Source organism: Metopolophium dirhodum, chromosome 9 (assembly GCF_019925205.1).
Source record: "Metopolophium dirhodum isolate CAU chromosome 9, ASM1992520v1, whole genome shotgun sequence".
Lineage (NCBI taxonomy): Eukaryota > Metazoa > Arthropoda > Insecta > Hemiptera > Aphididae > Metopolophium > Metopolophium dirhodum.
The window spans coordinates 9,646,486-9,672,830 of record NC_083568.1 but is presented as its reverse complement, the minus strand read 5'-3'; the positions used below and the strand labels follow the sequence as shown (position 1 = coordinate 9,672,830).

Sequence of the window (26,345 nt, the reverse complement as noted above, 5' to 3'; positions counted from 1 at the left end):
GCTGGGGGGAAAAAAAGGCACATACACAGCTGGGGGGATCTATTATGGGGTGGGAGGGGGGCATGGGGGGCGTATGGCGACCGCCGAAAAACGATACAAGAGGGCGGAGAGAGCAAGAGACTATATATGCGGGCGGCCGCGATGCGCGCGCTCGACAGAGGTGACTTGTTGACCGGTACGGCGTCGGAGGCGTTGGCGTGTCGCGACGCGGGCGCTTGCGCTCCCGGAAAATCGTCGGGTGGTCGTGGCGGCGTGTCTCGCATGTGGTTCAGTACGGACGTTGTTCGCCCGACGATATAGACATACGTGCCCGACCGTCGCCGCCGCACTGACCCGCCGCCGATACCGCCGCCGCCGACGCCACTGATCGCAAAATATAAGCAACCAGGTACATATTGTTATACTAATATCGTCTATTTTTTATGTACCTATATATGCACAATATAACTGGCACACGTCATAATTTTAATATTGTATGATTGATACAAATCATACCTGGTAAGCTTGATTTCTTAAGTAGAAAATCGGTCAATGTACCTCTGACCGTAATTTAACTGATTAATAAAAATCAACCAAGTATAATTTCAACATAATATTATTATCTACATAAGTTACTATGTTGAATATTAATTTCTAATAGCCAAAAATTATTTGAATGATAACATTCCGTTGACTAGAATAATTATAAATTATTACATTTTTACGATTAAATATAAACGTGATACCTAGTTAATAAAAAATATATTATCGTTACTTTTTTTAATTTTAATAAATTGAAAAGTTGTGCAAATGTTTGATTTTTGTGATTTTAAAAATAGAATCTAACGCGTTGTAAACGATTACTTATTATTGTAAGCAATTACATTTTTATCATTCAAATGAGATGTTAGGCCACCTAAGGCCATTCACTCGAGATTAATCAAATTCTTGTATCATATATGGTACATAATATATTAGGTATATTCCCAAATTCCCTGCCTTAACCTAACATAATGCCTATATTAAAATAATAGTTTGCACTTGAATTTAATATTCCATTTCCAATTTTTTTTTGGCATTGTATAATTAATTGTATAAGACGTGTGATGCAAGAAAAATAAAATCAAAAAAAAAAAAAAAAATGTAAGAATCATTTTTCAGAATAATATATTTTTGTTCATCGCGCCTGATTAAATTTATTATTTTTAAATTTCCTGCAGGTAGGACAGGTAGGTACATACGTTTACTCATTGAAAAAACTAGATAATTCTCGTTAGTCCGCATAATATATGGTAGATAGTAGTTGAAAATGATTGAGCAGGAACGATGAGTCGATATATAATTTTATTTCATTTTTTCTAATTTTAAATTTAAAAACAAACGTGAAATTCCAAAAAATGAATAATTTTGCGGGAATTAAAAAATGCTCGACGATAAAAAATGTCTCGGCTCATGAGTTTTCTCCTAAGTAATACAACTAGAATTAATTTGAATCACTACCAAATATAATAAAACATATTACAAAATACATTATCACGTTTTTGGTCAAGTTTATTAATTCTACGCAACAATGAAAAGTGATGGCACTGACTACTTAAAGGTAAAAGTAAAGTAAAAGAACCTACAAGATTTTTTTGTTTACCTATTACAAAGGAAAATAGTTTTTGCAGAGTTCGTAAAATGTCTCGAAATATATAATAGAAACTTTGAAAGTTTGATTTTTGTTAAAAAATCAATGAAATAATATTTGCGAGTTACGCAATGACAATAATCTACGGCAGTACAGAAAAAAGTGTTAAATGCTAGTACATAGTAACATAATTATTTTAGTGGAACGTTTTATTTGTCATCGGTAGTCTATTATGTATATTTCATTCAATCGTATTAATTATTTATTTAATGTTTGATCACGATTATGAATGAAATAAAAAAAAATATTGTGTATTTATGTAATAAGTCTATTTAACTGGATAAATATCAGATCGAAAGCTCTTTACTTTATTTCCTTGATTCTTATAAGATTGATAAGACCGTACTTACATAATATCATAATATTGAAAACATTATTGTGTTATTCCTATTAACGCAATATACCACGAAAAAGATATTATAATATTAATATCTTTGAACTGTATATTCTTCGTTGTTTCTAGGTTTAGAATTTTTAACTTTATTAAAACTCTAATTACCAAATATTCGTCGAATAAAGGATATGGTTTTAAAACATTACAACTTCTTTTTTCATTATTCGGGACCTCGGGGTCCAATATCTGAGGAATTTTCCGACGTTATTTGGAATTTTCAATATTTTTATTAAGATGTTAATACAATATTTGGTATCCTCAGTTTGTGTGCTGGCTTTTAAAAATCGTTAGGAAAACAATTTGCAAATATTTTTGTCACAATACTTATATTATGCTTACAGGATAACGATAAATTTAGTAAAAAAATTTGAAATTGCAACTTGTATAGTCGTATTTAAACACGAATATGCGCATATAATAGAAATATAATAATATTCATAAGTATTGTACAGAATAATATTATTTATTAGGTGATAAATCAGTAAATAAAGCTACGATTTTTATAACATTCACGAAAATTGTCAATCATTTGATGGATAATATAATATAATATTAAAACATTAAAATAATATGTATACTGACCACTATAAGTAATTAAATTTAAAATCAAGTTAATTTATACCATAAAAAATGTATCAAAAATAATCGGTTTGAAATAAGCTTTAGCTTTTTAGTTTTATTTGTGCGTTGACAAAAATACTGTGCACAGATCTCCAATTTAAAGAGTTTATAAAAAGTGTTCGCTTCAACACAAGGTTAGGTCATAACTAGGCCACTAGGGTCCGGATTGTCATGATAAAAAATATGATTTTAAATTGTAATGCGCTCTGTGAAAACCTACAAATATACTTTTGAGTACAAATGATTAAAATGATAAAATAAGGTTTAATATGAAAATTAAATTTTGTTTAACAAAAATATACATAAGAAAAATGCCTGTACGAAGAGATAATACTACCATATTACGTGTAAATCAAAATTATTTGACGAACAGTTAATATGACTATCTACCTCATCTAAAACAATTTTCAAATAAAATCATAATTTAAAAAGATAATAAATCGAGAAATTATTAAAAAAAAATTGTTTATGAACATCATAATTAAAATTAATAATAATAATTGAAGGAAGATTAAAATACATTGTATTTTTTTTTTCAGTTTCCAAAATTTACCAAATTATTATGGTATAGAAACTAAAATATCCTCTTATTCGGAATACCCGAGTTACACTCTTAGGTATGTAAAAAAAATTTGCGTTTAATGAATCGTCTTCAGTTTTTACCCCCAAAACTGCATATTATACCCTATAGTCAATGACAACAATATGTGAAAAAACATAGAAACACCCACTTCTAGTAAGATGTAAGAACTATAGAACATAATCACAACTATACGACTTTTCACAAAATTGATCACACAAAAAGTGATTTCAGTTAGATAAAATAATTAACGAGTAACTAACCTAACCTGTATTATATATATGTTATCATTCCGTCGATCATCGTTTCGTTGATAAAAATATATTATATTATTGTTGTGTTTTATTTGCAGTGTTCCCCCCGACCCGTGTAGAACGGGCAGCTTTTCAACTCGGAGCGTGCGTGCCTATAATTATTAATATTGTAATATACCCATCTCGTGAGGGCATTTAGGTTTCGGTATTTCGGCGATTGACTTCGAAACACACACACACACCTATATTTATGTATATTTAGGAACACTGCGTCCATGTCATTTCACGGGTAGACACGCGCGTTTATAAAAGTCCCAAAGTTATCTAATTGCACGAAAAGTTTATGCACTACAGGAGACATCGTGCGTCGGCTTGGCCGCGTTCTGCTATATGAATGGGTCTTAAATTTATGTGCAAGTCTTAATAAGGTTTCGCGCTAAACAATCGAAATTCAAAATGCACATCATATCTATTAGTGTTACTCTTCCGCTTCTGCCGTTGTTGCAAAAACTAATTGGACGGCGGCGACGGAACTAATTATTATTAAAAGAATAGCTTGTCTCGGAAACGATCGTTTTGACGACTAATTGCGACTGTTTGACTTGGCGAAGAACTTTCTTGTAATTCGACTAAAACGCATAAAAACAAAACTGTATATTTAAGTACAGTTTGGTACCCACGGAGGCAGGAGAAAACAAAATCGGAATAATTGTACTTGACCCCCAGTAAATTCTTAAGATAAACAAGTTAATAATTATTATAACAGGACGCTTTTGTGCGAACGCGGTGAATCCGACAAAATACCATAGAAAAAAAACTAAGTTTCAAGAACCGTACGACGACGGTAAAATTATGACGACGACAACGACGACGTGTGATGGATATAATATTTTAGCTCAGAGCGTTAATATGTAACGTTATTAGTCGACAAAATAGCTATGATTAACATGATATAATAATATGAAATGCAAGCTCGGGAACGGGTCGATGGAGCAGACTGCTGTCGGTGAACGATTATTTTAAATATGCACCCGTAACACAGTGCGACGGCGGTGGCGTAAACGATACTGTGCGGTATTTAAATATTACACGAACGTAATGTTGTCGCGTGGTTTTGCTCGATGGGGGCTACCACGACCGTGGTATAATAATAATAATAATTATTATTATTATTATTATTCCCGAGCATGATACAACGAAAATGATGAATTATTTTCTCATCCTCTTTTGATAATATGCTCACGCGTGTATGTTTGTGTGCGTGTGCATCAGTGACATACTAATATTTGAGTGGCGATCAAAGCTCCACATCTTACTTTTTTTTTTATCTATTAATAATAATACAATTGTCATCAAATACAAATGCAATAAGTTGATTAATGTGAGATGCAGGGTAGAGCCACAGATTTCTGGTGGAAAGTATTAGTTATATTTTTATTTAACGATCGACGCTCATGACCATAATATTATTATATATCACCACCGGAAATACTTGTCGTTAGTCATCGTACTTTTACGCGCTATTTGTATAAGTACTTACTATATACCACTTACGCGTATTTCGAATTAACCGACTTACACGAGTTACACCCGAATAATACACGAATTAAAATCAGAAGTCAGTCGAAATGATTGCATTTGATTTAATGATTATGTATTTATATATACATATACATATTATAATATGTTTATTGTGATTTCGTGCCATGGTAAAAATATGGTTAATGGCAAATAATGGTTTTAATCAACTTGAATAACATTTTTTCGGATGGCAAATAGAATTACTTTTAAATAAATATAATTTAAAAAAACGACCACTCTTTTATGCAATCTGCGTTCATTTTTCAATCTGTATACACAGATACTGCAGAGAGGTGCGGAACGTTTTGAGCTGTTTTACTGCCCCTGAAAAAAAAACAAACAAAGTAAACGTCATTGTACAAACAATATGGCCCCCCGGCTCCGTTCAGAATCTAAAATTATAAATAAAACGATCGCTTTAGTTACCCGAAAAAAACAAAAAAGGTTAGGAATTATTAATATTATGTTCCCGTAAAAAAAGAAATAAAACCGAGGAATGAGATAAGTTTCATTTTTTGGCGGCACCGTAATTCTCCGTAAAAAAAATATTTACGATGTGCATAATATAATATTAGGCGATATGTGATATTAAACAGTTTTCGATCGGAAAAACCAATTTTTTTTATTTCCTGCTCGTTTATGCGAATATTTACAGATTATTATCATCCAACAATATTATATAATATAACATATCAAACAACGCACAACCGGATGTTTTTGCAGAGCACGTACGCGATCTTCGAAATGTTTTTGTGAACGTGTGCTTGTAAAATGTAAACACGGCTGATATGACGTAAAAACAAGCAATACTATATACGGTAAGCACGGCCCGCGAGCGAGCTGACTTCTCGATATGGTTTCCGTCGTATATTATATTATTATTATCGTGTATGATTTATGGGTCTGAAATTAAACACAAACAACAATAATTAATAATAATCGTATTCAATATACGTTTGGATTGACATATCGCAGCCGAAACAGCAAACACAATAATACGCTTATACATAATAATAATATTATATAATCGGACGTACATCTATCTATTGTTATTATTTATTTATTATTATTGCGGAAAATATAATTTATCGATTCGATGTCAGTAAAACAACGTAGAGGTACAGCGATACCTCTATCGATATGCGTCACTTTGCAGCTGTAGTTGGGACGCAATCCAAAAAATATATGATTTTAGCTAACTATAATATATAGGTACCTACATTATTTTGAATATTTTTTTTCTCGCTGACCAAAATGGAATGTCGAGAGACGGTTGTCGGATTGGCTAAAGTTATAATATAGAACATTATGTTAATGTTTTGTTTGGATTTTTTTTTTTTTTGTTTAACATTAAACATTAAATTGTAAACTAAATATGTCAACGACGAAAATCGAGTGATTCCATTTTTTGACATTCAACAATTTTAAAAAGTTCACTTATTTTTACTGCGTATTAATATAGGTACCAGTGGCAGTATTATTGCTATAACTTATTTGTAATATAATAGGTATACATCGTCGTATTGAAACCTTAAAGTCGTTACATGATGTTCAATATATCGATTGTAGCTAAAAACGTACGGCGTATGACATTGTGCATACTATTATATTAAAGGTATACTTAATATAGTTTTACTACTTTCGAGTGACCGAATATATTTTTCTAGACATTTTACAGATGGCTTACAGGTGAATACAAACGATATCAGAATATTATTAAGGTGTGTGAAAATGTGAAATATTCTTCGACGATGACTCGACGTGTATGTGAGATATTATATAATCGCAAAAGAATTTAGCGATTTCCCGCGATCAATCTTTACGATATAATAACCCCCGACGTCGTCGTTTATTCATTTGAATTAACGTCGCGCCGCCGACCTTTTACAAATTAACTCCGTACCCCCTACTCCCACAAACAGCAGAGAGCGTACTAAGGGTGGGTCGTGTGTAAGAGACGGTTTCTTGTTTTACGACCGTACGGGCGCCACGGTTATACGACGATACAGGGTGGTTCACCAAGTATGCTTATTCCATTTGTTTGTATTCTTTAATAATCAACTTATTCTAATTATAATTTTTGGAATTTTTACTTAAAGCTCATAATAATAAATGTTCAGATACTTACCATTCATATACTTATATTCTATATTTACTTTTCATAAGTTTATTTTTTGAAATTATTTTATCGAATGAAAACACTATACTGCATTATGACTTTTTTAAGTGTTAATACGTCCAAATCGAAATTTGAACGAGTGGTTAGGTACTCTGTTATTAAACTTAATGCACTTAGGATTATAGTCCTTAATAATGGTTTTACACAAAATTTTAAATATATATTTAGTACCGCGTCACACCGGCTGAACAATAATAATCATAAAAACAAATAATTTGTATCAAACGCAATTCGGTCACGTGGCCAAGCATAAGTAATTCGAAGCGGTGTTCGGGAAAAAGCATGCGAGCCGTCGACGCGATGGGTGGATAAAAAAAAGGGTTGTTGTGTGTCAACAGCGCAGCAAACAATTTGCACGCACAAATGGAAAATATTATAATATTATTATTAAATAACTGGCGAGATTATGCCAATCATGGGGACGCCCATGAATCGTGCGAATATCGGATAGGTATCATCTGCAGTGTACATAATAATATATATACAGAGTGGATCCTGCGAGTTTTCTGGTTGTTCGTAAGGCCTTGCGCGGGAAAATGCATATATTATTAAAATTATTTCAAAAATGTATTATCATAATAATATATGAATCCACACGTTTTAAAATCCACTGTCTATTACGTGTGTGTGTGTGATCGTGGTCAAACATTCATAATTTTAACTTATAATAGAATTATTATATTGTAGTAATGGACTTTAGGTACGATAATTGTTGAATAAAAATAATCCATAGGGGGAAATCCGGTGTTTAGAATATTATGTTGAAGAGTAGTAACGAATAGGACCAGGACATATTTTGTATCCTTCAGGAATTAAGTTATAATGTTATGATATTTATGTGTGAGTAGTCAAAATGTTATTAAAAATGCATTAATTAATGGAAATATTATCCACATCGATGAAATGCTTACATTTTTTTTTGATTAGAGTTTGATTAGAGTTTGGTTACAAGAATTACATAATATTTAATGTTTATATTCACATATTTTGTTCTTATTATTCTCAATATCTAATGTATAAATAAAAATGATTTTTATACAGGAATTACGTATAAGCGTATGAACATTTATATCAATCAAATGCTTTTATGTTCCAAGTTAAATTAATCACTGACGAACAATTATTAATAATTATTATTACAAACATCATAATCCAAAGATTCTATTTTAATATAACTATCTAAAATAAATATACATAATCTATACAAAAATGTAGGTATCATAATAGATAAGACGAACAACCAACTTAAAATTTAAAATATAATACAACATTGTAATATATTTGTAATTGAATTACAAATATATTATGTTTCTTGTGTTTATGATTTTCAAAAATATACGTATGTCATGAAAATAATGATTCATTTTATATTTTAGACAGTAATAACAGATCCAATGGCCTAAAATAATTGCATTCAATCGCCAGAATAAAAAGATAATATATACAGTATAATAATAATATTCAGATTTTAAGTAACTTGACTGTACTAGGTATTTCCCATTTATTGTATAATATTGTGATGTGTTGTTTTAGCAACCATCTTTATAATATTCGAAAAAAACAAATAACGTACCCACCCGCCATGATTAAGTGATGTAACTAAATTGCCTATTCAACACGCCGTGTTATCAGTTTTTCGTTATTGAAAAATATATACGTAATTTACATTAATTTAAAACCATATTACCATAATAATAATATTATTATCATTAATATTATGATTGACTACCTACCATTATTAAAAGGAATATATAATAAAAATGAGTGAGTAATTATCTAATTTTGTACTTTATACCAGCCATACAAAATTAATAACGTGAATAATAATAATAGAGACAATATCTACTTAATCATCTTCATATTATTTTAACTGATGCTATGATGTTTAACTTCAGTGTCTTAACAATTTGTCGTACATTAATTACTATAAGTTGTCACATAATAATATTGTACACACGCTGATCTGAGTTCTTTGTGATAAGTATTTGGTTTAAATCTGTACGGAATGTGCGGCATCGCGTTAAACTTTTACTCGAAGTGTAAAATGATAAAAATTCTTACTATCTATAATATGCTACTGGAGTAAACAGTTATTACTAAAAGAAATAAAATAATTGTACTCCTCTCACGATCTCTCCGGAGAGTTTGAAATGTTCTTGTGTTTTCAGATTTTCTACGTGCGAGTTGAATTTATGCAGAAACAGTATTGCGTTCATATTTTTACGATAGTATATTTTGATATTCAATTGTTGTAATTCTTGTACATAGTTATTTAAGTGTGTCAAAAAAAAGAAAACGAATAGTACGTTTACGCCGATTTAGATTAACACATTATATTATATTATAAGTTGGACATTAAATTATTATCTGTGTAAAATATTTTTAACGTAGATTACTCGATCGTAATAATGTTAGTATGTCGAGTATACATTTTTTTCTGCTTAATTTCGGACAATTGTGATAAACGTTTTTATGTGCAAATGCTGTTCTTATACCAGAACATTCTTACCTCAACACGAATACCGTTATTTCGACATCAGTGTCGTGTGTAAAATAATTAGGAAGTCGAAATCCTAAAGTCCGATGACTTTTAAAATACCTAATAATAAAAATTAAAAAGGGCCGAAGTGGCCGAGCGGATTAAGGTGTTGGTTGCGACGCACACCAGCGCCGGTTCGATGCCGGCCACGGGTGGCATTTTTATTATGGCAAGTCACGGAGTCCAGAGAGAAGTGCCGCCATCCCCCACCCGGGCATGGAAGATACCTATGGGTGTCCACTAAAAAATCTGCCAAACCAAAACTCACGTGTTTAAGCTTACAGTACCCTCCCTTACAGTAAAAACCACCCAATAGCTTAAGTTGCCGCAGATTAATAAATAAAAAAAAAATAAATAAATAAAAACACGACAGTCGTTAAACCTCATTTCTCATCCTCGGTCACCGCATATAATAATAATATAATATATTATATATATAATAATTATTATTATTATAATATCATATTATATTATCATATAAAAAATATCAGTACATTATTTTCGTCAAGATATACATCCGTAGTTGGCTGTTATTTTTATAGTGTATTAAATTCATAATAATCGCTCGGTATAATATTATTATGTATTATGTGCATATATCTACATTTCTTACAGCCACCGCAAGGGCGTTCACAACACACACACACACACACCACCAACGCTCAGATTAATTCGGTTAGATAGAAGGGGAAGATATCGCATATTATACATAATAAATAAGCTCACACACACACGGTAACCGTACCCTAAACATAGTAGACAGGTAAAACCGCGTTTTCAGTGTAAAACGTTCGCCACACGAAAGGTAGGTACATTTTCATTTTCCGTCTAACCGTACACTCACGCTGTACTATATACCTATATAATATGATATACTTACAATAATAATTGCCAAACACGGTAAAGCTAATAAAACATACGCATGTATAATAATATTATATTATACAGGATGATTCTTTTGAAGGTCAAAGAGGGTCCTCTCTTGCGGCGTACGTGATATTTTGAATTCATTACTTCCTATACGCAAACAATGTACCTATTTAAAAAAAATCTTTTTAAATGACGGAATATCGAACGAGTAGTCCTTTAACCAGTTATGAGTAAATTATTAAACTCAAATATACAGTAAATAGTCAACAAACGCGTGTCAAACACTCCACTCGAAAAGTGAAAAATTGAAAGAATTGTAATGACTTCGAATTATGTAAAATAAAATAAAATTATATATTTCCAAAGACATAAAATATAGTTCTTGAAAAAACTGTGTTCAACTCAAGACTAATCGTCCTGTATATTATATAAAATATAAATATTTTATGGTGATGCAGATGGGTAGTTGAACAAAATATCGCGTGTTATGTTTCTTGTTGTTTCCGTTTTCTATGATAACGTGTCAAAGTCTACGCGAGACGACCTATTGTCTAAAAGTAAAGCTTAAAGCGTAATACTGAAAAAAGTGTATAACAATATCGTGATACGTCCAACGAATATTTAACAATTTATTAAAATGGGGGAAAAGATAAACGATTTTTTAATAATAACAACCGTATAATAAATATTAACAAAAAACGCGTATTACCAGAACTGAGTTAAAAAAAAATAGGAATATGAAAATATCAACCGTGGTTGTAGTCATATTGTTTTTCGCTACGAGATCATATTACTACAAATCGTTCTCATTAAATCAAAATAATACATATAGGTAGGTACGATTTCATGGTCTATATGTATATGTCAAATAGTTCTGTATTTCGTAAAAATAATTCAATCAGACCGAATGAGCGTTAATTAGTCCAACACGAAACTTTGAATTCAGCTATAATAATATTAGAATTTTCGAATTTTCGAATTTTAGCGATTAGAATTAAATATTTATGTTTCATATTTCGAAAATTGCAAGACATCTTGTTGTCTATAGTACTTGGGTACTATACGTCTATACCTATTGTATTAACACCGCTATCGTAAATAACACATTTTTTCCTCGTCGTCCGCTGCAAATGATATAAATCATTAGTCTCAACGTTCGAGACTTCAAACGGCGTGCCGTTTGCGAACCATTAATATTAAAATGCACAATTTTATCACGAGTCTGAAAAAGTTTAATTTAAACACTTATAAAATATTAATAACTTGGCACACAAAACAAACTGACACTAATAATAATAATAATTATGACCCAAATTATGACCCAAATTATATCCGAATTTAAAATAACGTGTGGTGTGTATGCGTTTCACATTAATATTATTATTTATTACATTACATTAACTATGTAGTTATTACTTTTTTCAAAGTAAACAATTATAATAACATACACCTTGGAACCTTTGATTCAACAGGTCAATACTTCAAAGCATAATGTTGACGCGCCTCGTGTCATTGAATATAATATTATTGCGTACGATACTCTGAAACATATTGTATAATAATGTTTATTTTTTTGAGTATTGAGGAGAATTTAGTAAATAGCTTTACATATTTTCATGAATATTACGAGAATTATTTTTACCGCATTGTTTGGTATTATAATAACAATAGTGATTATAATTGTTAATACACATTATTACGCCCGAAGAGCAGCCATTTCGAACGGCAACTGCTATAATATTATGGTGTGTTATCGTCAAGTACCGTCTCAATGTCTCAATGTCGTAGCTAGTTTACCGAATTTTAAAAATTCACGAAAATGGTTTCGAATTGAAATTATTATGGTCCACTATATATATATGAATACCTCCGACCTAAGCACATCGCCATCACTCCGTTCGCCCACCACTGGAATGAGGCGTACGACAATGCGCATTCGGTCGCCGGCATTGTTGTTTTTATTTTCGAATTTAAATGCGAAAACCACGGCGCCGGGTTCGGGAGACGTCCACGTTTACGTCGCTCTCACATATATAATAATATAGGTATTAAAAAGTCGTTAGTTTTACAGGTGTCTGTGAGGAGGGTTCATTTAAAACGCATTAATATCGCGGGGACAGCGCGCGCGTAGGACTTGTTTCGCTCATTAATTACGCGGCGGAGTTTGCTGGAAAGGTTTTCGGGAAGTTTTGCCGCTCTCCGGACGCGGGACGGACGGAAATATTTTTAATAAAATAAGTCACGAGTCCTCGAAACCGACATGACGTTCGCTGCGCAAAAATGTAAATTATGCACTTTTAACAGTTCTCCAACGCCCTCGTAATATAATAATATAATGTTTATACACAAAAGGTAACGAGCATATTATGATAATTCCACGTATATGCGATTATATGAAATTTTACATAATATTGTTATGGTCAGTTGGGTACGTGAAGTTTGTATCCGACGTGTAGAAAAATTTTACAAAAACCGAGCAACAATGTGTGGATATATTGATTTATTGGACAACTTGTTGGAAGTATTTGATACCCTCTCCCCCTTTGTATTTTCCATTTTAACTTATGCCGGATCTTGGAAACTCACAAAAACTGTTCAACAAGTCCATTCGTATACCGTTGGCTGGTTTTCGAAAGGATCCAACTGTCCAAGATAGTATTGTAATTTGTAATGTTAGCCACTAACTCAGCATTACAAATTTCAAACTTGGATAAAGGTATCAATATACAAAAAGTGAGGTTCCATTTTCAACAGGTGTGCGACAAATCAGTGTGCGCATTGATGGACGGTTTTTATTTTTTTGTAAGACTGTGCAACACATGGTATGCCTGGTTATACCTGGTTTACTCGATGTCGCTACAATAAATATAAATATAATTATTATTCATATTGCATAATTATTTTTTCGTTACAAAAATTCATCGAATATGAGAATTGTTTTTAAAAATCAATTATTTGAGAATTAAACGAAAAAAAACTCGTGTGTAGACTATTATGTATCCGAATAATACGTTAACGTGATTAATTGTTTTAAGGATAACGCGTTTAATGCGCGTTCGACACAATTATTTATATTATTATCACTGTTCAACGATTTAATTAAGCTATCTATTATAGATAAATGCGCATGGCCGTCACTGCACCGCGGTGTGCATATAGCTATTATTTATCGAATGTCGTTGAACATAATATGTGTCATGTGTGTAAAGTATACCGCATATGCGAACATAACTTGATATTTTGAATTTTGATAGTATGGTCCGCTGTGGTTGTGCTAGACGCGTTTGAAACAATGGTGAAAAATGCCCATATATACATGTCTGACAAAAATGAATGGCGATTTATGATATTACTAATCGTTCATTAAGAGATTTCCCATTCCCGATTTTTTACATTTCACCACTAGAAAAGATTAAATATTATAGTGTACGCATAAAAATTGTTAAAAAAACTGTAGGTATTAAATCAAAATGTATAATTATAACTTATTATTATTTTATATTCATAGTTAAAGTAATTTGTTTAAAAAAAAAATGAATATTTACATTTATTTACCTTAACATACAGATTTTTTTTTTGCTTCAAAGTAATCATAGATTTAGGTTTATTACTAAAAATTGTGTATCGTCTTGCCCCGTGTTTTTTCAACAAGTATTCCCGCGTGTAATTAAATTAATTTAAATTCATTTATATCGTTGCTCTTTTGAAGACATTCTATGAATAATATCCGAATGTCTGTTTAGTTTAAATTATTCAAATGTTTGAATTTTTCGATATTATTGTTCGATGTTTATAAAATGTGAAATAAAAGTGCATTCTGAAATCATCACACATTCAAGTGTTCAACGTTCAACTAACGCCATTCATATATAGGTATCATAATAATTAGTTTAAATAAATGTAACAAAATATAATAATAAATAATAAACAAACATCAAACAAACAAACAAAAGTAGGAATATTTATTCGTAATAATAATCGTCAAAAATTATATTTTCTAAATAAGTCTTTATTGTTACATTTAAAATAAATAAAGACAGTTTCTCTAAGACACCAATAAGTCAATCAATATACAGGGATAGACATGTATATATTATTATATTATAAATGTCTATTTTTTATTTCTATAATGTTAAGATATGTATTTATATTGTAAATCACCTCTAAAAGTTTAGATGATCAAATAAGGGAAACTTAAAAATATAAAAGAAAAATTTTTACCTTTTTCATTTTGAGTTGGAAAATGTCAGTGGAGGAAATGCACGTCTTCCGTAGTAGATCGATCAACATACATCCGGACTAGGTTGCATACTATTTAACAGTATTTTTTTTGTTATCAGTTTCAATCTGTGGCATCGACACCGATTGTGTACATTGTTGGTATAAGCTCGAAAACTTTCCATTAATTTAATTTATGCGATATACCTATATTTCGAACAAAAACAAAACAGCAAACGATTGTGTTTTTTCAACAGAGTCGGCGTCAAACTAATCAAAACAAAAATCGCGGCCAACCGTAATTATATAATATTAATATTACTGTCGTGCGTATAATATAATAATACTGGTGTCGTGGCGTGAAAAATATATCACAAATCTGCACCATGGCTGGCTGCACAGTATTATAATATTATGTTATTGGGGAGTTGAAAAAAATTCGTCAATCATGATATTATTATATACAGGTACATAATAATAATAATAATAAAAATATAATCGCCACGAATGGTAGTGAAACGATGAGGATGGGGGTGGAGCGTGTGACGGACGGATATCATCATTCAAATAACGCTTTTCAGGATTAAAACACGTAATATACAAATATATTATAATATTATAATATATTATATTGTATTTCGTGTGTTTATTCAAAAGCCCGTCGCATAATATTATTATATTATACCATATTATTATTATTTAACTGGACGGACGATCCCTAGACGGTGCTGCACCCTTCCCCCTACACAGTCACGGACGTACATTAATAATTGAAAATGACATAATTTACGTATATATCGTTGTTTGTCACACCGCCCCTATAAACAATAATAATAATATGTAAAATATATGACGCGTATAATATGTACCCGGCCGGAGTTTCACCATCAACCCCCGCACCCTGCACCGTGGTTATCGGATGGTATATATACTCATCACAGGCATATCCGCGCGGCGACATGTGCACTCCGTGTACTAGCGTCGATTATGTGTGTACCACGCCGTATACCGCGGTAGTGGTAGTGTCGGTAGTCGTTGTGTGGTGTTGTGTTGTAGTCGTGTATACTTGTTTATAATATATAGTACTGGTGGTGGCAGCGGTGGAGGTAGTTGTAGTCCCGCGCTGTACCATATTGGCCAGAGTGATTGATAGTGGATTAGACAACGGGCGGCGGTTAGCCACACTTCATTTATCATCCGTTGGTCAGTTATCGTTTTATTTGTAAACGCGCAATACTGATTTGTCATTCGAAATGGTTTTTGTCGGATTTTTTTTCGATTTTCTGCCCCTCCTCTACCTCCTCTCCAACATTGCGATAATTCGTGAATGATCATTCGTTAGTCCCGTCGTCGTTATATAGTATAAAATATATTATTTTAGTATTGGACCGCACAGAGTACCTCTATATACATGGGTGGGGGTGGGGGAAGAGGAAGGCACCGATACAGGATTTTAAAACATTATCGGAGGGAGGATTACGGGACATTCAGAACTCACGTGTGGGAGAGCCATTCCTTCCACCAAAATAAATACATCGAATATTTATTATGAAGTTGGGCGCGTTTGATTTAAAATATTCAAGTGCCCAGACTATAACTATGATAACGCAATAACCTTTTCACGCACAGTCTTATTGTGTTCTTATGCAGAATTGCATAAAATATTGATAAATTTAATGGTTGACTAAAATTGAACTGACCAATCAGTGGCCAGTAAATCATTAGCTCACTATACTGATTCATTAAATGATTGGTACTTGTCACTCTTTAGTTTTTGTATTATATCATTAAAACTTTAAAATGAAAACTCGTAGTGATAACAGATAGCATCGCAACGCCCGCACAATCAATATTGGCGTTCGTCTTGAGGCCGAATAATATCTATCAGCGCTCATATTATCTAAACAAATATTCCAACAAACGTATAATATAATAATTAATAAGCGTATGCTCTGAAAGTAAAGAACTGTGAATGACGAGCGAACTAATTGGGTGTACTGTCATTAATAATTGACCGCTTTCAAACACTATATTCAAGACATTTGTATCGGTACATTTATAATATAATATAATATAATAATATGTTTTTATTTCACAATTATTTAATATTATAACATTATTTTGTATACAACTTTTTACGCTGTTGAGAATAATTAATATGAATTTAAAATTTTTTTTAAGACGATTGTACGAGTTTTTATCATTAAAATCCTAACATATATGTGTAGGTGCTTACTTATGTTCCCACGTTATAGGAACTAACATTATGTGTATTTTTAGCTCTTTGGTCTCGTGTAGGAAGTCACATTCATCCTATTATACATTTATACAATATACGTAGGCAGGTATATTCATGCACTTAACCTGACCTCACCTAATAGCCTATATAACATAATAACGTGCAGGAACGCTTCGATACATATTACTCGTCGAGGTCGTTTTCGGCTATATACGCAGTTCATCCGTTTATTATTAGGACTCTCGTGAATCGTGACTGCTCTTCAAGTATGTAATACACATACCTACCATGTGCAATACTTACTTATATAATATATTACAAGATATTATTTACGTGATCGACGACCCCGCAATGAGAAGTATAAAATTATATTTTATCGGAATACCGTGCAGGATATCCGTCCGAAGTGATATAACATATTATTATAAATTATTTTATATAGTTTAATATAATATATAGTATGCACAGTCGCCGCGGTATGTCACTACACAATATTATATATGTATAGGTACTTATACGTGTTTTGGGTCGGAGACGTGACGTCTCGCAGGACACCGAAATGTAATTTCCAATCCATTAACTATATTATATTAATACCGTCGGGTCGTTTATATCGCTTGAAACTTGCGAAATACAGATGTATAAGTGTATAATATCATACAAGAGGTATTCGACGATCGAGGTAGGCCTTTTCACAGTTCGGGATCACGACACGTCGTAATAATATAATACCATACTACGTATAATAACGCTTCTGACGTATTAAATTCGTTACGACGGCGCTGTTTTTGAGTGGACACGACTGAGACGCAAATACTATTATCATATTATCATAATATTATTATTAGGTAGCTATATATTATGCTGTTATTGCTCGCTTCGTTTTGTCGTGTAATTTTATTTGGGTCCACGCGCGTTACCCGTGTGTGCTGCTGCATACTAATACCTAATTACCGAGTAAGAATTAAACGGCGTTAAGTTGGATTTAAAACAAATTAAAAATGTTTCCACGCTTTTCACGCAATGAATAAGAGAATACTTGGTAATTAGTAATAACATTATTATGTGTTATGATGAGACGTATATAATATGTGTATCAGCTATTCCCCTCGGTCGATAATAATTATTAATTGTGATATTGTCGAAATATTATAAAGAGTTAGTCATCATTACTATAAAGCGATAAATGAAAACAGAACAGACGCTGTATATTAGTTGACTTAATTACCAGTAGGAAAAATCAAAACAATTTCATAGAGCACAGCAATTATTAATAGGCAGAGTTGTTGAATGATCCCAAATGTTAAAATTATTAAATTATTATTTATAATTTAAATTTCTGCTAATAATTTAGTATTTACCAAAATGCTTTTTTATTATTTTAATATTTTTAATTTTCGATATTTAAACTATTATTAATAGTAATTAATATCATGTAGCCTATGATTTAAAAATGAATAGGAACAATAATTAATATATTATAATTTATAATGAGCTGATATGCTTGCAAAAATGTATTGTTATAATATTATTATTTATGAATCATATAAAAATCGTTCTTTTATTTTGTAAACACAAAAACTGAGACAGTCGAGTGTAGCACCTACGTAAAAGCAAACACCCTGTGTACAAATTGATTCGGAAAATCACTTGTGTAACTATATTATATATCTTTGGTTTTGTACCTAAATTGACGTGCACACAACGATAAGTTTTCGATTTCCAGCCATAAGCGCGTGATGTTGATTAAATTAGTTAAAACGTCGACAGTACAAAGAAGTTTGATATTTGTTATGACGTACACCGCAAAAAAGTTTACTAAAAAAATTTACCGCGACCCGCTTCTGTCTGTGTTTGCGATGAAATGCGATCGTGTAGCGCAAAGAGTTTATTCCCAGTTTGAACAACGAACTTCTTGATGGCTGTGCGATGGTTGAATATTGTTCGCGACTCGATGTGGGTCGTTAAATTGAGGATAAAATGTCTGACATACATTTGTGGTTATATTCGGGTGGCTGCAAAAAAATAATGTATTTGACACATATTCAAAACTATTAGTTTTACGATGGTGCGTGCTTTTTATACCACCACCACTTCTGGCGAGAGAATTAAAACCTCCAAAAAATGTTTAAAAATAAGGCTTTATAAATGCTGCAGAGGCAGCCCTTATTTTAATGTGCAATATATTATGTAAGTTTGACTATAAATGCACAAAAATAGTTTAATTTTTATAACTTAAAAATATTAATATATTTTTGGAATAAATTAATTTGAAACATATTATAATAACTTATTTCAAAATATTCTTTTTCTGAATTTTCTGACATAATTGTAAATCTTACATTATTTACTATCCATATAATTTTCATAATTTTGTGTCATATTATGTTTCTGCATAACTAGTACCTATCAATTTTTAATTTTTTATTTATTGTTTGTCAGTTTGTTCTGTTATTTATTCTGAATATGAATGCGCTGTTGAATCATATTTTAGTGTGCAATACGCCAATACCTAATTTTGATAAATGTACAAAAAAAGTTTACAAGTATACGATTATTTAATTTAAAAACCTTTCTTGGTCGTGTGGGTTAAAAATAAGCATATTAGTTTGAAATCGTTTATAATTGGTTCAAAATCAGTATAGGTATATTATCAGTTTAAAATATGCACAGAATCTCGTCATTGGTACGTCTATTATACAGTAATAAAATAATATTATACGGACGATTCATAATACAGGAATGTCAAAAAACTAATACAAACCGTTAATTTCCATTTCCAAATATTCATCGCTATAAACGCCATAATATATTATTACGACCGACTTGCAATAAATTACACCGCGTCACACAATATTGTACTTGATATTATATATTTTACGATCGCAGTCCACACACTGTGTGCGAGTTAAAACCATAATATTATTATGATATCCGTATAATATAATCGCAACTTGTGGAATAACCGCCGTTTGGATATATTTTAATTGTTTGTCGATTGATCATTGTTGTTATTGCATACTGCTCCGGTCCCGGCAAACGACAATAATAATAATTTATATAATCTATTGAAATTAATAAACCTATAAAAATTAACAATAATAATATGTTACATTCATATTGTTATTGTTATAATTATAATATGCAAAACAGATATTTTTTTATGCAGTGCGCGTCGCCAATCCAATTGAATAGCGTGCCTATAGGTAGGTGGGTTTTTTCGTTCACCATAATATGCCGTCATCGAAATTTCCCTAAATTCGAATTCAATATAGGATGATTCGCCGAGCAAGCTTATCACCTTTTTTAATTTAATAATAACTACCTACATAGCAGTTATTCAAAATATAATTTTTTGGAATTTTTAAAATATATACTTAAAGTCTAAAGACCGCATTATTTTCGAATACTTGAGATTTTCTGTACCTTTCCCTTTTTCAAAAGACTAATGAGGGCCACTTTTTTTTACTTTAAATTATTCAGCAGCTGGTTTTTTGTTTAAATGTTGATGTAACTAAATGAAATCTCGAACGAGTAGTTTCCGAGTTATTAAACATTTTCTACTAAGGATAATAGATATTATACTTATACAAATAAGGGCATAATAAAAACTATAACATTATTTAATAGTTATTCAGTCAAGCACTTGTTACCCCACACTCGTACACTATAACATTTTAACAGATTAATATTAATATTAATAATGATTTATCAGAACATTGCTTAACAAACATCGAAGTTACATTTATTTTAATTGTATGAATAATTATTAAGATGTCCGGACATCTGGACTATAGTATCATGGACTATTATAGTATTATCCTTTGTACATAAAGTTAATGAAGTCAGAAACTATAATCGTTCGTATTTCGATTTAGATTTAGATACATTTCCAAAAAAAAAATGATATACTGAATAACGTGACGTTTTTGTTTGAAAAACAGGACTTTATACCGCCACGGTGTCCAACTCCGTGAGTGGTAAAAAAATTTCAACTATTCGCAAACGTAGGTAATCTTTTGAATTAATATATATTTTTGTTATTTACAAATTTTAAACATAGGATAACTAGAATAACTGAGCATTATTAAAAAAAAATAATTGGTGGGGGGGGGACGATTGGTCAATAACTCTGTATATATTATATATATATATATATATGTATAGAGTATATTGTGTAGAGTGGTAAACGAAATTAATCAGTAGTTTAATTATTTCAGTATTTCACCGATTAATAATATATTATATTATTATTATGTTGTATTCGGTGACGACTGATTCAACGACGGCACTCGGGTCCCGCGCGTATATGTGTGCGTGCGTCATATTATACTATATTGTTGTGCGCTTCTGTCTCTCTCGGGATCGATGTGTCGGAATTGTTTGATTCGCAAATAACGCAAAGGTTCATTGTTTGCCGCGTCCACGTAAAATCACGCGTCATCGGTCCGGCCCCATTTGCTAATTAACAAAACCCGCTAATCAGCAACTAAAGGATAACCGCGCGTATACCTATATATATATAGGTACATGGTTTGGGTGGTAGGGGTACCGGACCTTTGCGTCGTGTGTGTATCCATCGGGGTTCCCCTCCTCTCCCCTCTTTCACCTGCAGTTCGCAAAACAATCACGGCCACAGCATGTTTCCATGCTTTCGAACAGTACCTATGCTCGCTGAAAATCAATCGTATCATATATTATGTTATCGTGTCGTTATATTATTATGTTGTGTGTATCGCGGTCATTCGGCAAATCGCTTTTGTTTTTGCCTTTGAGTTCCCCCAAAAAAAATGCTCCTGCAATGGCGGATGACACGGCGTTGTTTTCTAGGCGGAGGGAGACGGTATAAAAATCAAAACACGATTGATACAGATTACTAATACATACGCTACTAATTGGAACCACAAAGTTTGATGCAAACTATCAAGACATTTTAAAAAACAAGCAGTTCCAAACGTCTCACTTAGACGAAACATTTTTAAACCTTGGCAGGGAGGGTATGAAATGTTTCGATAGTCCATTTTAATGAAATGTACGTTATCGGGATACTTTTAAGACGGAAAAAAAATTACCACTATGACAATTTTATTAAAATAAAAACGAGGCCGGTCCGCAGCTGTGGGTCACGACATGAAAACAAAGCGTTTCTACGGTTTTTATTCCCTACGCGTATACTATTTACAAGCACACATACAATAGATCGTTTACATTATAACACTGGTAGTACCAGTTATAACTTGTAATGACAGACCGTGTTTGACGATATAAAATTGAAGGTCCCGTCGATATTCCCATGTTATAGAAATGTTAAAAAGCCCTAACCTGACCTACATTTTGGTTACTATACTGTTACTGTTACTGGTACTGGAGTACTGGACATCATTATAATATATATTCCATCACCCGACCACTTAATTACTTGAACATTCAAAGTCAATCAGATGTATTTTGTACCAAAATACGTGCTTGTGCTTTCGTAGATTTAATTTGTATCGTCTTTTAAATTCTTATACACTCACTGTTTCAATTCTGTGCTTATTATTTACTTTATATTACGTATTGTACTACCTATACTCGTAAATTACCATATTACATTAAATAAATAAAAAGTAATTTTTTATTTAGTGTATGATTTTCTATTTTGTTTGGCGTGTGCTCGCGATACAACCGGTGTCGACAAAACTTATGTAGGTATTGATATGCTGTACATATATCTACTGTACAACACACAACCTAATCTAACCTATAGGTACGAATAGAAAATTGAATGAAAACATTATTCGTTATTATATCAATACATTATTTGCAAAAACATCGGAAAACTTCATCTATACGAGATGACGTGTTAAAGGTAGTGTTTTTGAAAACAAATATAAATTATAATCCACGCGTGACAAAGCAAAATGCATAATTATGATTGTTTTCCATAAAAAAATGATAGTATTATTTATCATTGTTATATACACGTCTCGTAAACATAGTTGACAACCATTGTACACGTTTTGTTTCTGGCGCAATAAATTAAAACAGATTCCCTATAATAGTATTATAGCACCCAACATCCATTTCACGATTAACGCTAATTTATTTCTAAAATAATTTATGAGAAAAAACGATTTAGAATTTACTTTCCTTGGAGACTAACCAATTATTGAACGCGCATCTATAATCATAATATTGCTCGGTTTTTTATATTATTTTGCAGCTAGAACGGATGTTGCGCATAAACCGCATAACGTTTATAAATAAATCAAACACTAGTTTAACATACTATGTTATATTTTATTATAGGCTATTGTTTGGTTTACAACTCTAAAATTATTTTAATGAAAATAATATTAAGTAAGTCGATTACTTTATTGTCCTATAACCGGAATACGAATGCGGTTGTTAGTATTACTGCTGCATTTGTGAGTTCAAATTATCTCGTGTTGATGGTGAATGTCGAATGATCTACCGTGTCATGATATACTAGGTAGGTTGTAGGTATAGGCAAGGCTGGGCATTAACGAGTTAAAAGGTTAAAATTAAGTTAAAACGTTATGTTAATTTTAATTAAGTTAATTAACTCGATACTTTCTTTTTCAAATTTAATAAGTTACTTTTTTCCAAGATTAACGTGTTAACTTAAAGTTAATTTTATTTCAAAATGATTGAAATTAAGTTAATTTTCGTCCGAAGAATAATGCACATTTTTAACTGAGTTTTTACTTTGATGTATCATTTTAAATTTCCCCAGTAATTTTCTTGAGCGTAAAGAAAAACTATCTAATAAACAATATTATGTGTCCGAAATTTTTATTTTTGCAAATTTGCAAATTTTAACTTTACACTAAGTCAAGTTACTTGTTTTCAAAGTTAACGAGTTAACGAAAAAAAATACGAGTAACTTTTAACTTAACTTAACGAGTTAAAAAAAAATCTTTAACTTGCCCAACTTTGGGTATATGATTAGTTATCTAATAATTTGAAAGCAACCGAGAAGAACGCCCCTATATAATGATTTATATTTTACCCTCTGGTCGAATTTCCTCTTATAATGACATCCCTAATAAGTTTGGTATGCCGATGCCGTGGGTATATAACATTTTATACTTTTGCTACAATAACCTTCATACAAATATTACAATAATTTGAATGCATGATAACGTGTACAAATTAAATACCTAGGTATATTTGTTTGTCGATTTAAAACATTTAAAATATTTCTATCATAATATTATAAGTAAACGATCACCAATGACATTTATTACATTTCGTGAAAATAAACTTATTTTATTAAAGCATTATCATTGAAATATTTCACAACTTCAAATTTTCATATTTCATGATATTTTTAAACACCTGTAGTTATAGTACCTACTTACATATTATAATGTTGTGTGGTAAGTGAGCTTATTTCAGTCACAACCGAAGTGTGCGGCACGAGCTTAAGGCGGGGTCTGCATTTTCACCAAACATTGAAATTGCCTTCCACAATTACTATTTTTTTGACACGCCTCTTATCGATACTTCCGCGGTAATGGAGTAATCAGTAACGGCACGAAGGTAACCCACCTACTGGCTAGTATTTGATATGTTAGGCCAAACTTATCGACACTTTCTGACTTCTGTATACTACCTATAATAATATGTTTATATTAAACCGATTTCAACAGTACATTTTCCGCCCACCGCGCTGTCCGCCGAACGGATGTAATTTCCCAACGCTTTGACCGGTAAAGAAAGTTAAATTTTAAGTGCAGGCATGACAAAAAAAAATATAATACTAAATACATATATTATTATAATACACGTGAGATATTAATTCTGTGGAGAGACCTACATCGTCCGCACGTCACGTGATCAACACGATCTGCGTTTGATGAACCCGTTCGGCGGGTTAGGCACATTAAATCGGGACGACTTTGAATAGTGCAGATAAGATTTGGAACGCCAATGTCTCTGGTGTCGTCGGTTGTGAATATGATATAATAATATAATACCACTGCTGAGGTGGCGGTGTGGTGGGAAGCGCGCGGCCTCGTGGGAGACCGTCCCTGCAGCTGGGGCGCGTGGAATGATGCAATATTTATGCGAGTTCCACACATTTGCCAAATGAAAACGAAAGCTCTCGCGCGAATGGAAGTGATTTTTTTCGATTAGTCTCACCCCTCGGCCCCGTCTCGCCCGGACCAGACTGTTTTACCGGTGCCCCGGACCGACCGACAAACGCTATGAATAAGTTACAACCGTTTGTCGTACACAGGAGCTGTAGGAGCAGAAGCAGCAGCAGTTGTAGTAGTACATTTCCCTAGCGGGACCCGACTTTATTGCATTAAATTCGCAGTACTGCATATATGCGGTAGGCAGTTGGTATATATACATAGAATTTCGTGTGCACGGGCCCAGCAGCTCTTTTCCCCGCTCCGTCGTTCCAATTCAATTTGTAGAGCCGATTGGCAGACAACTAACCTGCAACGGTGTCGCTCCGATAATCCATTTACGGCCGGCGGAGGGAACTCGCTCACCCTCCGGTCGGGCCCCGCACTGCACGAGCGGCCGCTGTAAATTGCCATTTGACGGTCTTACGAATAAAGTCGTACCGTATATATGATGGGTTTCGTTCGTTTAGCCGCTGCACTCGTACACCCCCGAGGAATTTATCGTACATAGAACGCGTGTCACGTGATACTCGAATGTACGGGACGACGGTGGTCTAGAAAACGATATAATTGAGCTGGGTTGGGTGCTAAATGTGAAACCGATTTTCGTGACAAACGAAAATGGTCTATTTTATATATTAGGCGTATAGTAGCGTAAAACGGCGATCTTACTCTACGACGTTTCGACGATAAATGTGTTTAAAAAACGGTGGACGAGAGCGACTTATATCGACGTGCACTTATTTGTCTATCGGTCAGATTCATTAGTTATTTTTGAGATAAAACCACGCTACGTGTAAAAAAATAATATAAGCGCATCGTTTTTTACGATAATAATATTATAGAACACGACTAAAAATGTGTAGTTCAGCCGTTCTGGTAATAATGTCAATGCCTAACTAGAAAGTCATCCTCTAAACCCTCTTAAAATATTTATTTATTTATTTAAAAACAGTCCAGAAGCCTAATTCGCAAAAATGTTTAAATCTATAAGTGGATGTCATACATGCCCAACTTTTACAATTTATTTGTTGTTTGGTTATAAGGTTATAACATA

The 26,345-nt window shown here is 32.2% G+C and overlaps 1 protein-coding gene across 1 annotated transcript in view; it reads left to right on the top strand.

The window, feature by feature from the left end:
- The first annotated feature begins 256 nt into the window (after positions 1-256).
- LOC132951954 (heterogeneous nuclear ribonucleoprotein C-like 3) overlaps positions 257-26,345 on the top strand; it is a 129,121-nt gene continuing 103,032 nt past the window's right edge. The window contains exon 1 of the mRNA XM_061024030.1: positions 257-388. The gene's annotated coding sequence lies outside the window, so the exon portion shown is untranslated. The remainder of the gene's footprint in view (positions 389-26,345) is intronic.